General features: G+C 50.7%; 1 long non-coding RNA gene across 1 annotated transcript; it reads right to left on the reverse strand.

Annotated features, from left to right (window-relative positions):
• Positions 1–8,556: 8,556 nt before the first annotated feature.
• LOC109281780 (uncharacterized) lies at positions 8,557–11,113 on the reverse strand. Its single transcript, XR_002088538.2, has 2 exons — positions 8,853–11,113; positions 8,557–8,726 (listed from the first exon to the last, which is right to left on the reverse strand). It is a non-coding gene; the product is annotated as an uncharacterized LOC109281780 (long non-coding RNA).
• Between the last annotated feature and the right edge of the window lie 4,404 nt (positions 11,114–15,517).

Genomic DNA, 15,517 nt, shown 5'->3' on the forward strand with positions numbered 1-15,517 from the left:
TTCATACGGGGGTGCAGAGGCAGCTCCTGCCACTGTGTGCATCCCGGCCGAAGCCCAGGGAGCACGTGCCCCCAGATCTGTGTGCAGGGCGGAGGCAGCTGCTGCTGCAGGCTGGATTCTGCACCCTGCTACCGCTGCCCCAAGAGCCACGCGATGCCATGTGCCTGTCGCCACTGGGCGGGCAGGGGACACACAGAGACACACATGCAGACGCAGACACAGATACACACAGACACAGATGCAGGCATAGACACACACAGACAAAGATGCAGAAACACACACACACATCCCCCTCCCGAGCAGGTAAGTGTGTGTGGGGGGAAGGGGCAGGGCAGGGGAGAGGGAAGGGGCTGGGAGGGTCCAGATCAAGAATGGGAGTGGGGGGGGGAGGGGGGAGGCAGAGTGCGTCTCTGTGCCTGCTCCCAGGAGCAGCGCCAGGGGGGCGAGGGCAGCAATGCCCCTCTGTGGGCCACACACATGCCGCCCAGCCAGCTGGCTGGAGGGGCAGCTTGTGCGTGGTGACTGCCACCACCACCACTGCTGCACTCTGTGCCGCTTTCTCACAGCCTGTTACATGTGCAGCTCCATGGGCTGCTGATGGGCCTCGTGGCACCGGCACATGGTGGTGACGGTGGCAGCCGCCACATGCAAGCCCCCCTCTCCACCCCCACCTCTACCCCCCATCCGGCCAGCTAGCCGGGCAACATGTGTGCAGCCCACAGAAGGTGCACCGCTGCCCTTGCCACTCTGGCCCTGCTTCTGGGAGCGGGCACAGAGAGCAAACTGAAGTGGAGGGTGAGGAGGCACTGAGGTGTGCTGTGTGGAGCACCCTGCGCACGCCTCCCTCTACCCTGGGTAAGAAGCAAAGTATGGGAATGTGCCAGGGGAAATACCGCCGCTACACCCCGTGGCACACTCCATCCTTGCCCACCCGTGGATACCCTCTATGGCCTTTCTAAGTACCCCTGGGGGTACACGTACCCCCAGTTGACAACCCCTGGCATATGCAATGTGACTGGCACAATACAACACCTGCATTTTGCTTGGCATCCCCTTGTATGCTGACTGAGACAGTATTTCTGGCTATCAACCCATTGTTGGCTACTGCAGACAACACAAAGCCTCTCTTCTGGAGTCTGACCACATTTTTGTTTTATTTAGAAAACTGTTTGCTTCACTAACAAATGGGAACTATTATCCAAACACATTTTTTTTGTTTTTGGGCTATGCCACAGTGTCCAGATTTTCCCAGGACTACCTGGACTATGTCCAAGTTTTCCCAGGAACTCCCTACAGGGCCCTTCCCCCTACTTTGCCTGTCTTCACTGTGGCTTTCACATTGAACCCACAACCAAACTAAATTAGAAAGTCTGAGAAATCTCTGCATAGGATTGTTCTATGAGAAACAAACACAGAATGGCAAATAAAATGCTCTCCCTGGGACCCCACCCACCTGCTCTTTTAATGCTAGTTCATGTAATAATTAAAAACAGTTCCTCACATTATTCCTCCTGGCCTTTCACTCCCTAATGTTCCCAAATCCCCCCAGCAGTATTCTCCTCTTCATGCTGTTCCAGCCAAGGCCATAGAGCTTCCAACAGGCTGCTACTGGTGTTCTTTTCAAATACAGGTTGTGGTCTGAGAAAGCCAGTGTATCCACTCCATATTCCTTGTAAGAGACATATGGAACTAGTGGCGGCTATAGCAGATATGTGCTGTACTAAGAGTAATGCAGCCCTAAGAAGGTTGCAATCATATTTTTGTGCCTGTGTATATACCCCGCTATAATCCACAGAATCACACTAATTGACTTAGCTGACAATGTCATGGAAAACACTAGGAGTATCAACTTCATTCCATTTTGGTTCCAGCACTAGTTTTATTTTCTCCTAAAATCATTACATTTTACAGAAGAGCATATGCCAATGAAAAAAATTATTATGCTAAAAATAGTTAAACATCTAATGATCCTAAAAGTCTATTTCGCCCTTAAAATATGTGGATATCATTCACGTAACAAGTTACACAGTAATTTTAGGCTGCTTCTGGAGCTTGTAACTCCTGGAGTGGCTACACATTAACACCCTTAGGTGACTTAAAATACTCTTTATTCGCCTTAAAATTATGCCCTGCCAGGGCAGGATTATTTCTAATCTGCATACCCTTGCTCCTATTCCATTAAGAAGTAGCCAATTCCCACAGCTATTTCACCCAACTTGAAGTCCCCCAGTTTCCCAGGATGCAGTGGTCCCTCCCGCATCCTCCTGTTCTGTGTAGACAAACTTCTCATCCCCTGAACTTTACAGCCCAGGGGGTGATTCTGGCACCAAGCCAACTCCCCCTCCTGCCCCCAGGAGTGTAACCTTCCCACCCCCCAGGGAGCAGCCCAGTGCAAATGCTCTGCAGAGCACTTGCCAGCAAGCAAGCACAAACTTTTCTTCTGTCAACCTTCAGCTCACAGTAAGAACCAAAGGATATCCCCCTGGGTCCTGTCAGGAAGACATCTAGTTGGAGCCCTGGTGAGGTGGTGGATCTCATTACATTATAGGGATAGGAGAGGAGGACCATTGCAAATACAACAAAATAAAGGCAACCAGCAGAATTAGGCCATTTGTGAGAGGATTGCAGCGCAGATGGTGGCACAGGGGCATCATCAGGACTGGATTCAGGTCAGGACCAAGATAAAGTCCCTGAAATCCCTCCATGTGAGGGGCGGGGATGTCAATACTCACACAGGATTGCCAGGGCAACCACAGCCCAGTTTATGGGCCCCAGGGGTACCACCTTTGCCTGGGACGGTACACAGGGAACCCCCACCTCCCCTGCCATGTGCCCCCCCCTCCCTTGTTCCTGGGGTCTTGTTGCTGCTGGTTGCTCCAGGGACCTCAGCCCCACCAACCCATTCCCCTGGCATCTGGCCTTCAGCGCAGCTGCGAGGATGCACCACCCTGGACTGGCTCATGAGACCTTCTTTAATTAATTATATTTTTTAAATTATTTTTCTTACTATTTTTTAATTTATCCTTAATAGTGGTTGACTTCCTTCATCACCCCTCTTCCACCCCTATGTCTTTTCCAGCTCCCATTCATTAACTCTCCACCTCTCAGTTACATGTTCCCACTCCCCTGCTCCCCATCTTGGATCCCCCCCTCCACCTTGCCTTAGAGCAGGGAGAGAAGCCTGTCCTGGCTCCCAAGCCCTCTAGTGGCAACTCACAGCTATAGCTCCTTGGCCTGCCCTTGCTCACCAAGCCTCTAGTGGCAAGTCACAGGTGTGCAGGTGGGAAGCAGTCAGTAGGTTTTTTAGCCTTTGGTGAGGCCGCTCCAAACTCCAAGCTAGCACTAAGCCGAACAATATTTGTGCAGCATATAGCATAAGGTGTAACAAGGCCATTGTAAATCCAGACCCTGACCCTGGCATAGACAGGGCAGGGGGCAGACAGCATCACTCATCTCTGCAAAAATCAGGTACAAAAAGAGGTGCACCACATAAAACAACTTAATGTGAATTAGTTCAGCTAACCTTGGAAATCAGAGCCAAAGCTGGCAAAGGCTTCCTGACCATTTACAGACCACAACAGACTACACACGTGGTGGCCAACCTTTTTGACAGGTGTGCCACAAGGTAAGCCCCGCTTCTCCCCGAGTGCCACTCCAGTCCCCTTCCCCTGTTGATCCACTGGTCTGCACTCTCTTCCCTGCCCTATCTGCCACATCTATTGGGCTGAACTCTCCTGCCTGCTCTATCTGCTGCCATTCTCTCTGCTTCCTTCCAGACCTGCCACTTGTGGCATGAATGCTGCAGGTTGTCCAACCCTGGAATAAATTATTCAAAAAGATGCTCTGTTGAGACCATATTAGTGATGCTGATGAAATATCCCAGAATTATTATTCATAGCAGGGGGAGGAAGGTTTGAGTAGTGAACCAGGGAGTGGTGAAGTGAGGAGTGACTTTGAGTGGTGAAGCCAGTGCGGGTCCATGGTGGGCCAGTTCACTTGATACAGGCAGCTGCTGCTGTTGTTTCTACATCCCATGCAGATGAAGTATAGCCAAACCCTAACCCAATTCTCACTGCTGCCTGGCTGTAGTATAGTACAGATAAAGCTGCCTAGCCACAGGCAAAGCCTTCTCTGGCTCCGTGGGCCAGGTCCAGCTCACAGACCATATGCGGATCTAGAGAAACTTCAAAGCATAGTGACAAGGTCACAGATGCAAAAGCTCCAAAACTCATTTCCCAGTTACCCCACCCCACCGGTCATGTGGCATAATCCAATCTTGGTGTCTGTACTCTAGCAGTGGTCACTAGAATGCAGTCATTCTGATATTGGGGTTGCTTGATGAGATTGAGTTGAGCTGTGTTGAATGAAGTTGCAATAATGCTTTACTCTTTTCCTTCTCTGCTAGGAGCTGCTGTTCTGCAGCTTGTACTGGAAGAGCGTATTTCCCAAAAGAGCAAATATGACATAGTGGCATCATCAGGATAATGGTGGAAGCCCTGAGATCAAGCTCAAGTGAGTTTTATATGACTCACAGAAGAACCTAAGTGTAAGTCTTGGCTCCAGCACTTGGGCTCCTGCCTATCAGATACTAGCTCCAGAGCAATTCACTTTCCAGGCAGTTAAGGACCAGAGGGAAGACCAGATCTAAGCCATTTAGGCAAGCATCCAGTTTGAAAAAAAAGCCAGAGGAGCAGATCAATTCTCTCCCATATCTGATTGGATCACAGGCTGAAGACATTATGCTATCGTTTAGTCATGAAAAAGGAGTCTTATACTGCCATCACTGGCAAGTTTGACAAACATTTCATTTTCTCCCCAAACAGTATTTATGATATAAGTTGTTTCCCTGATTTCTAGGAGTGGAGGAATCTATTGAAAGATTTTGTCACAGCCCAATGCCCTATGCCTATATGCCCTAGCATAACGCTGTGACTTCACAGGCAGGTTTCATGGTGAGATGATATGTGATCATATTATTTGTGCCACAAGAGTCTGCTGCATGTTAGAGACATTGCAACCCAACACTATCTTTATCCTTGAGTAAGCCATTGCAGCAACTAGACAAGTTGAGAGCTTCTAGGAGAAACAGGAAACATCACAGGGTCCCACCAGACCCACAGACAACACTAACCATGTTATTGCCTGACACCAGGTGCCAAAGATGCAGCACCTTTCAACCCGAGTCCACAGCAGACCTCGAAAACCACCAGATAGTGACCACATTATAAGGGTGAACATAAAGCAGCCCTAGTCATTGCGTGTGTCTAGTGAGGACATGCCTGCATGCAGCCCCCTGCATATTCCCTTTATGGGAGCAACTCTTGTCTTCATGTGCTAGCTCAAGGCTGCCCAACTTATAAGTGGCTGGGGGCTGCATGATTTTCAGCCCACACTAGCCTGGGTGCACCAGCAGGAGCTGGATGCACCCATCATTAGTTGGAACGCTTGCATCAGGTGGACAGCCCTGCGCTAGCTACTAATGACAAGAATTAAAATGCCCTCCTTGTTGAGCCAAGTTGTTGAACTGCACATATTCTACACTACCCTCTCTTCCCAGATCAGACTGATGTCCCAGTCATTCACAAGAAATTGTATGGATTTGTCCTGGTTCATATCAAGCCCCATCCTGCTAACAAGAAACTATTTGTCTTTAGAAAAGATGACTGCAAACCACTGCCATGATGAATGAGCAGCTGCAGCACAAGATTTCTATTTAGGAAAATACATCTGTGTAAAAGACCTAATTGACCATTGCTGAGCTGTAAAGCAAGTGAAGAATTAGGTCTAGTACAGAGGCTGAATTGAGGTAAGACTAAAACTCCAAAAATAAACCCAGTCCAAGAACTCCCAGAGCTGTTCAAGGAACTGGGAAAATTGAAACAACCCCACATGATCAAGTCCAAGAAAGTACCAGCAACATGAAGATAGCATACAGCTGTACCTATCCCCTTCTCACACAGGATCCCACTATTACTACAAGGATGACCATTACCTACCCAAGGTTAGCTCATAGATGTAGAACCCAAGCAAGACAGAAGTGATGATGGAAGCCAGAGGAGGCACTCTGCAGAATTAGTAATTATGGTGCAGTCTTCTAAGGTTAAAGGTTCATGCCCATACTGGGTTAATTCAGTCCATAGTTTAGAAATACACCTGGATTCCTTGTTGAGGCTAAACTCTCAGAAAGAAGTACACATAAGCAGCACCTCTTCTCATCTCCAACAGGCTAAAAGACTCTGGCCCATCCTAATGAATAGACCTGATCTCAGTTATTTATGCCTTGTCACCTCTTATCTGGATAGTAGTAACGTGATACATCTGGATGTGAAGCCCTTAGTACACAGCAGGCTCATCTACACAAGATGCTGTCACCATAAAAAACTGTGACACCAACATTACCGCACAATAACGACGAGCTACTCTGCACAGTAGCTCATTGTTACTGTGAAGTAGGGTCAGAAACAACTCATGCACAACAGGGACTGTGCAGTAATGGCACGGTTAGGGGCACATGTAGACACACCCAGAGAATACTGCAGCAATGCAGGTACTGCAGCACTGCAGCAACACAAGCACATCAAATTTATCCTCCACTTTTTGCATAAAATATTGAATTAAGCTAAAGGTCTCAGTCATTATCTTCAAGGTGTTCCCTGGCATAGGCCCAAAGACCTAGAAGAGTCTAACGCTCAGGGATGAAGGCTGTGGGTGACAACTCTGCTCCTCTGGCACAACAGAACTCTGTGTGGGAAGATAAAGCCTACCTATGCAGGATGATGATCTTTCTTAGTGGCCAGCCCGAGACGGTGAAATGAGTTCTCCAAATGCCAAGGACCAAATAACATGTGACAGATGGGATTCACAGTGCTCAGCTTACTAGTGGACAAGCACTCCAGTGACAAGTATGGTGTAAGAACCTACTCTGGACAAAACTGAATCCATGGGTATGGGTTTAAAAGGGGGGAAGAGCTGCCATGAGTAAATATAACAGTTTAATCATAAATCTGATATCTGCCTGATCCTGTAGCATGGTGGTGGCCAAGCTTTTTGGCAGGCTTGCTACAAGTTTAGCCTCCCTGCTTCCTCAAGTGCTACTCCAATCCCTGTCCCTCAGAGGCATACCTCAGAGTTTGTACCTTGGGGCACCAGAATAGAGGCAGGGGGTCTTGAACCTCCAGCTGTGGCTACACAGCAAGGTTGCCAACCCAAGACAAATATTTTTACCGACAATCTGCAAACTTTTTACTGGACAACCAAATTATTTTTACTGACATATATATTTACATACTGTAAATATAAGGCTTCTGCCAGGCCCTTGACAAGGGCAGGGTTCAAATTCAGGTGGTTAACACCCAACATAGTAAAAGGTTTGGCTGTCAGTAAAAAGTTTTCTAGTTATCAGTACAAAAAACATTCTTGGATTGGCAATCCTGCTCAAGTGATACAATGGTTTTACACTGTGCTGACCCCATCCTAGAGGTCCCCTACTCAACCGCTCGTCCTGATGCCCCTCAGGTCTCCCTCTCCAGCTTTACCTCCACTGGCCCTACTCCCCATCCTGGCATGGAGGCCCAAAAAAGAACTAGTCTGCCTACCTGTCAACAAGCATTGTTACAGGCAAGTACAAAACACAGCAGCAGCAGCACAGCTGTTGTGGGGAGGGCTTCCATAACCTACAATGCCCTGAAAGAATGCTCCCCGCAGGGTGCTGTGCTCTCATTCAGACATTGGATGGCAATGCTCTTCTCCAGCATTGGGGCTCACTCACAACACAGAGCTTCAATTAGGCTCCTGGACAGTTGGCAACCCTGCTGCCCAAAGCATAACAAGGGCAGGTTGCTGCAGCAAGAGGTATCACTGCTAAGAAAGGGTCAGGTTAACCCTTCCCTATCCCCACAACCGCTGCAGTTTCATACGGTGATGGGGGGATGAATTTGGCAGCAGCTGCAGGACCAGAGAAGTGTTAATCTGGCTCTTAGTGATGACAGCTGACACCTCCCCTTGCAGTGTTCCAATCCCTGCCTCCATTCCTGTGCCTCCCTTCCCTTAGCATCTGGGGCTTGAGAGCTGCACATGGCACCTCATGCTACTTGCGGCTTGTGTGCTACCTGTTGGCCACCCCTGCTGTAGCAATATGATATAGCTAAAGCACACTAACTTTTACTCTGAATAAAAGAAGGTTAAATTTGCAGCAGTTTCACTACATTAGTATGGTTACAAAATCATGCAAATATAACAGTTGCATCCTAAGGCTCATGCTGGTATCTTTTGATATCAATACAATTGTTACTTCTATGTATATCCAATATGATTCCATTTTTTCACTCTATTTTGGGGGAGTTTCCTGTTTGTTTGCCTGCCTGATAGCATTTCTTATGACACTGCCACTGATTTACATTTGTCTAACATTACTGAAAAATGAAATCACACTCCAAGCCTTCTGCTCCAGACTCATCTCAGGGGAGATGTCAACTGTCTGGATTAATGTTAAACTATTTTCATAACAGGCACTAGAGGGCAAGACAGGCAGGTTTACAGCACATACAATAGTGCACATACAAACCAAGTGCTTTAATGTGGAAACAGAGCAGTCCATTAAAACATTAGCAAGTGGGAACTTGATCCAGTCTCCATTGTCTGAATAAGTCTATTTCAGTTCATGCTTTATGGAAATCTGTAGACAGAGTCAGCTGAAAAACCACAGATGTAGCCAGCAGATTCACAAACTAAGAAGAGAAATTAAGGTGTTTTTATATGGAATGTAAGAAAAAATCATGCATATGAATAAAATGCTGATTTCTAAACCTCCTGCTACCAAATTAAAAGCAAGGGGTAATCTTATTAATACCTACCTGTGCTCAGTACCTTTCATCCTGAAGAATCCCAAAGTATTGAATTACACTGGAACACAGAAGATTAGACTGGACCACCGAGTTGAGTCTCCTACTGTTAGAGGCAGCTATGACATAGCCTACAATAAGTGGTCAGACTAGAATTAGATGATTTGCTGATTGCTTCTTGCCTATGATTACAAACAAAGAGTAATTATAAATGTATCAATGTCAGAATAGTAGGAGGTTTCAAGTCTGGTTCCACAGGGGTGTATTCTGGGTCTGGTGTTATTTAACATTGTTATTAATGATTTCAATGTAAGAGTAGAGAACTTCCCTGATCAAGTTTGTGGATGACAAAGCTGGAAAGGCTTTTCAACACTTTGAAGGAATAGATAAAATTCTAAAGACTCTTGATAGGCTGGAGAATGAACAGAAGACGACTCAATCAAGTTCAACAAAGACAAAAAGTAAGGTGTTTAATCTTCCCTACATAAAATAAGCGTACAAGTTCATGATAAGAGATTTCTAGTTAGGCAGTAGTGTGGCTGAGAATGGTTTTGGACATTTTGGTAGATCTCAGATTCAACATGAGCCAGCAATATGATACAGTTTCCAAAAAAGCAAGTGCAATTTTAGGCTGCACTAACAGAAGCCCAAAATAGTATAGTAAGAAACAGGAGGTAGCAGTAACCCTCTACCCAGTACTTGTTAGTTCTTAGGGTTAGGTACAGACATTCAAAAAGCCTGAACCGGAACCAATCTAAGTTATGCAGTTTTCTGTCAGCAGCATAGTTTAGACTGGTAGTAAACAGAACACACTGCCTTTTGGTGGCAGTGGCAGTGACGATGGGGGGTGTCAGATCTTAGACTGGGTTCCACCACTTTTAAACTAGTCTGTTGGCCAAACTTCTGTTCTGTTATGGGTATAGACCAGTGTCCAATCACTTATACTGGTAAAAGAGTAATGTCTGTACCTGGCCTAGATAATATACTGTGTTCTGTTCTGGGCTTTACAATTTAAGAAGAATTTGGAGAAACTGGAAAGGATCCAAAAATAAGCAACAAAGATGATAAAGAGTTTGGATGCAAGCTGAGGAAGGGTTGAGAGAATTAGGTATATTTAGTTTGGTGAAACCAAGGTGGGGGGATATGACTGTTTTCAAATACTATATTTTCTCCCATAAAATGTGAGAATAACATATGAGCCCTGGCTTTTTTTTAAGGTAGAATGAAAGAAAAAAATATCTTTTCATGTAGTAAATAACTGAGTGACAGCAGCTAGGGAGCCATCCTTGCTCACTGTTCTGTTTCCTGTGGATCGCTTGAGACTTTTCTTACGCATTTGCCCTGTAAGCAGGAGAAACTACTCTTGCCATATTTCCTTGCATATACTATGAACTCCAGTTTCCAGAAACTACAATCCACAGTAATGTCATTTTTACCAGATTTAATATTAGACTTCACCTAAGCTAAGACATAGCCCAGTAAAACAGAGTGACAATAAATAGTCTAATTTAAAATGCAATACAATAAACCAAAAAGACAACAGAAAGCTTTATAGCCAGAGATTCAGAAAGTCTTTCTGGGAAATCCACAGGTCTCATCTCTGCTTGGGTTTTATAGGCAAATCTGTACCCCTTCTCTCTCTTGGGTGCCTTGACCATAGTCACATGTAGCATGCCACTGACATATAGCACATCTCTCATACATTTAGGCTAGGGACAGACAATCAAAAAGCCACAGCCTGAACTGATTCAACCTTTGCAGGTTAGTCTAACCTGCCTAGGCTGAACCAATTTGTATCAGGACTCTAGACTGAAGGAATGCGGGCACATGCCTGCAGTTGCTCGGGCCAGGAGCCATGGGGTGCTAGAGCACACCCTCCGCTGCCTTAAAACTGTGCTGGGGGCGGGGTATGGCCAGTCCTTGCTGAACTGGCCAGAGAGGGGTCCTCCCTCTCTGTCCCACTGGCAGGGACCTGAGCTGGGTCTGCCAGGCACTCCCCTCACTGCTGCAGCAGCAGGGCACCATGGCCCCTGAGGCAGAGCAGGGCAGGGAGGAGTTAGTCTCCTCTCTACCCTGACTGGCACCTGGGCCTGCCTGCCCTTGCCACCATGCCCCCTGCCTGGTAATAGGCCACCTGGTGTCTCCTCTGCTGGACAGAGGAGGAATAACCCCTGTCCCTACTGCCCCACCCCAAGGGGCCCTGCCGGCCAGCATCTGACTGTGCCCCCTCCTGCAGCTACAGTGGGAGGGGTCAGGGCCCTTGATGGGGGCAGCAGCCCCTGTCATAATGTGGGGGAGCACAAGCCCCTTCCCAGCGGGGTCACTGTGATGCAGGGCTGGTAGAGCTGCAGCAGGCTGTGCGTGGCAGCACCAGGATCCCGAGCAGGCCAGAGCCCTGCAAGCCCCCCGCAGCGCTGCCACGCTCTGCAGCAGCTTTGCCAGCCCCACAGAGTGGACCCCACCTGGGAAGGGGCTCACGCTCTGGTAAACTCTGACGTTGCCACTCCAGCTGCTGGGTGGGGGCAGAGCCTGGCCCCCATGGCTCAGTCTGTGCTTAGGCAAGCCCCCTCCCAGCAAGAGGGTGCTTATTCAGCCGCTGACCTGAGCACTGGCTGAGCAGCAGCTGCGGCTGGACGGAGCAGACTCCCACTACAGTGCCAGCAGGCAGCAGCTGAATGAGCCCCCTCCTGCTGGGAGGGGGCTTGCCCTGAGCATAGAGAGGCCGCTGGCCCTGCAGCAGGGTCCACTGGGTCCAGCCACCGCCGCTCTGCGCTCGGGGCCTGCTCCCTCCCAGCAGGAAGGGGCTTATTCAGCCACTGGCCCCAAGCACAGTGAGGGGCGGCTACAGCCAGGCCCGGCAGACCCTGCTGTGGTGCCAGCGGCCTCTCTCTGCTCCAGGCAAGGCCCCTCCCAGCAGGATGGGGCTTATTCAACCACTGGCACTGCAGCCGCCGCTCAGCCTGTGCTCAGGGCCAGCGGCTGAATAAGTCCCCTCTTGCCCCGAGCACAGATCCAGCTGCGGGAGCCGGGCCCCGCCCCCACCCGGCAGCTGGAGCGGCGAGCAGAGTGGCCATGACAGGCAGCCGCCCGTCACTACTTCCCGGAGCATGAGCTCCTTCCCGGCAGGGGCCGCTCTGCGGAGTGCGGCAGCGCTGCGGAGGCTTGCAGGGCTCTGGCCCGCTGGAAACCCCGGTGCTGTCACGCACAGCCTGCCGCAGCTCTGCCAGCCCCGCAGCGCAGCGCCCCCATCAGGAAGGGGCTCGCGCTCCCCCACACGATGAGAGGGGCCGCTGCCCCCAACAAGCGCCCTGCCCCCTCCCCTGCAGAGGCGGGGAGTGGGCGTGGCCAAGCAGGGTCCCTGGGGGAGAACAGGGCAGGGAGCATGGTGGCGAGGGTGGGCAGGCCCAGTTGCCAGTGGGGTAGAGGGGAGACTAACTCTTCTCCCTGCCCCGCCCTGCCTCAGGGGCCATGGTGCGCTGCTGCTGCAGCAGTGAGAGGAGAGCGCCCAGCAGACCCCGCTCGGGTCCCTGCCGGTGAGATAAAGAGGGAGGAATGAATCCCCTCCCTGGCCAGACCCCCGCCCTGCCTGTCCCTGCTCTGGCTGGGGAGCAGAGGGGCGGGGCCAGCCTGGCTGGGCTGGAGCAGAGACCATGCCCGGACGCTTTAACCCAGGCTCGTCCAACATATGGCCTGTGGGCTGCCATGCGGCCTGCCAAGCCATTTTATCTGGCCCATGGCGGCGGCAGCGCGGAGTGCGGAGCTGCTGCCGCGGAGCGCAGAGTTGCGGCGGCGGCAGCGGGGCCACGGCGAGGCGGGCAGGGCCGGCCTGCGGGCCCCAGCCAGCAGTGTGGGGAGGGGAGCTGCTTACCCCCGCGGGGCCTGGGGGAGCGGCCCCGCGCAGGAGGCCAAGCATCGGCCGCTGGCACTGCTGGCCCGCGCCTGCCTCCTCACCCGCCCGCTTCCAGCCAGCCCCGCTGCCCTGCCCTGCCCTGCCCCACAGCAAGGCGGCGCCTGCTCCCCCCGCCAGTCTCTCCCCCAGCGCTGCGTCTCTCCGGGCCCGGCCGCCCGCGCGCGAGGCCCCGAGGGGTCGCTTCTCACACGCTCCTGGGGACGGGACGAGCCTGCACCGGTCAGTCCCGAGCGGCACACGGCTCCGCCGCCGCTTCTGCTGGCCGGTGCAGACCTGGCCGGCCTCCTCCCGTCCCCAGCAGCACATGGGAAGCCGGCTTCAGCTGCATACTGCTTTTCCTGGCCGGTGCCGACCCGGTTCTGCCCAGGCGGGTCCTGCAGCACCATGTCAACCCGGGCATAGCACCGGCAGGCCGGGTGGGTTCCAGGTTAACCCCGCCTGGCCCCACGGCTTCTCCAGCACCAGGTCAACCTGGTTGTAGCCAAGCGGCTCTTGCAGCACCATGTCAACCCGGGTATGCATGCCGTGTCAACCAGCACCATGTCAACCCCTGCAACTTCATTGGTGTCAAAGGTCACGTGACATCAGTTCCTGATATGATACCACTTCATGTGATGTCTTTGAATATGACTCACCAGCCCACTGGGTGATAAAAAGTTTGTGATCTGGACCCACATTCAAAAAGGTTGGACACCCCTGCTTTGACCTAAACCAGCAAGGGGTCTGGGACAGACATTGCATAAACTGTTTTGAGCCAAATCAGTTAAGTCTCATACTACATTCAAGCAGGTTTATCTCAAACCGGTTTCAGCCATTTTGAAACTGGTTTATGTGCTCTGAATGTCTGTTCTGTTACAGGTTTAAACCAGTTTATGATCACGTAAACTGGTTTGTGTGTAATGTCTGTCCCTAGCCTTAGTGCAGGGGTGTCAAGCGGGGGTACGCCTACCTCTGGGGGTACTTCGGAAGGACTCAGGGTGCACAGCCGTGGCATGGAGAAGCCAGCAGCATTGCCAGTTTCACCTATTGACCGGCCCCCGGGGGAACCACCCCCACAGCTCGTTGATTGGCTGCCAGGGGACCACTGACCAAGAAAGGTTGAAATTCCCTGCCTCAGTGTATTCAAATCTCTCACCTCTTACAGGTTCTGCTTTGAAATGTATATGTAGCCCTCTGTTTTCTTTGATCACACCAGCCCTAGCAGTCTGGGACTCTCCCCTGCTCCCTTAGCTCTGTCTCCAACATACAAATGTGATGATTGTGCCAGGTCTTTGCCAACATCATAAGCCTATACAACCACACTTTCAGCCAGGCTGAGATGTCTGTATTATCTATGGTCTTTCCCTAAGCCCCACTACACAACTCAATAAGGTGCAGCTGCATGGAGACCTTGAGGATTTTTTTCTGCAGTCTGACTGAAGGAATATTTCCATGGCAAGGAGCCATGCAATGATCAACCTACCACAAACCTGATCCCTACATAAAGCACAAAGAAGGACAGTTCCTAGACTCTGAGGGCTGCAGCCCCACTCCGGACCTTCACATAAACTGTTTCCACCTCCTCTGCGATTGCTAAAAAACAACAGTGCTTCCATTAACCTAGGTGTGTGGGCCGGGAGCGGTCCGAGGCTTTCGGGGGCGCGCAGCAGGCTGTGGCCAGCAGCCCTGGCACGAGGGTCGGGGAATTCGGCACGGCGGACTAGAATTAGGCACGGACGCGTAGCGGTTGATTAAAGATTATTTTACTTACACCGTAGATGGTCGCGGTGCAGGCAGGAAAACTTGCTTGACTTGCAGTTACAGATAGAAAAGAAGAGAGGACAAGAGTTCTAACCGCGAACTCTGGTCCAAGGCCGACTGAGAGCTCTAGAACCGCGAGCCCGTCGAATCAACCAGACGAAATAACCCGAAGAGCTCTGGATACCACGATGAGAGTCCAAAAGGTGACTCTCCACGAAAGCGCGCAGGGAAGGGTATGTCGAGGGATCAGGCGGCAACGGGGAGAGGCTAGAGGTTGATCAGGCCCCTATATCCTTCTTAAGGCACACACTGGGTTCGTTAAGCTCCACAGCAAGCTTAGAGTTCTTCATGAGATGTGAAGTCCTCCTCCTCCAACTTGGGCGGAAACCGCTCAAGCCTCTTATACGGCTAGCAAGCCAATCGCTAGCCGCCACGTGGGAATAATTTAGAAACAGCCAATAGTGGGACACAAATTTACATACAGGTGGCGGGAACTCCTTTGCACCGGGGTTTTCTCTATGCAGCTGAGAATTGCACCATGCAAAGAAAGCTCCATGTGGCAGGAAATAATTCTGCAGTGCCGAAGCACACACAAAATCATACCCTTTGGGTCATGACACTAGGGAGGAAAAATGTCCAGCATACTTACTGCCTAGGAAATGACCTGCTGGGTGGCACGGAAGTGGAAAGGGATCTTGGAGTCCTAGTGGACTCCAAGATGAACATGAGTCGGCAGTGTGACGAAGCCATCAGAAAAGCTAATGGAACTTTATCGTGCATCAGCAGATGCATGACGAATAGATCCAAAGAGGTGATACTTCCCCTCTATCGGGCGCTGGTCAGACCGCAGTTGGAGTACTGCGTCCAATTCTGGGTGCTGCACTTCAAGAGGGATGCGGATAACCTGGAGAGGGTCCAGAGAAGGGCCACTCTTATGGTTAAGGGCCTGCAGGCCAAGCTGTACAAGGAGAGACTAAAGAACCTGGACCTTTTCAGCCTCCGCAAGACAAGGTTGAGAGGCGACCTT

This window comes from Alligator mississippiensis, chromosome 8 (genome assembly GCF_030867095.1).
Source record: "Alligator mississippiensis isolate rAllMis1 chromosome 8, rAllMis1, whole genome shotgun sequence".
NCBI lineage: Eukaryota > Metazoa > Chordata > Crocodylia > Alligatoridae > Alligator > Alligator mississippiensis.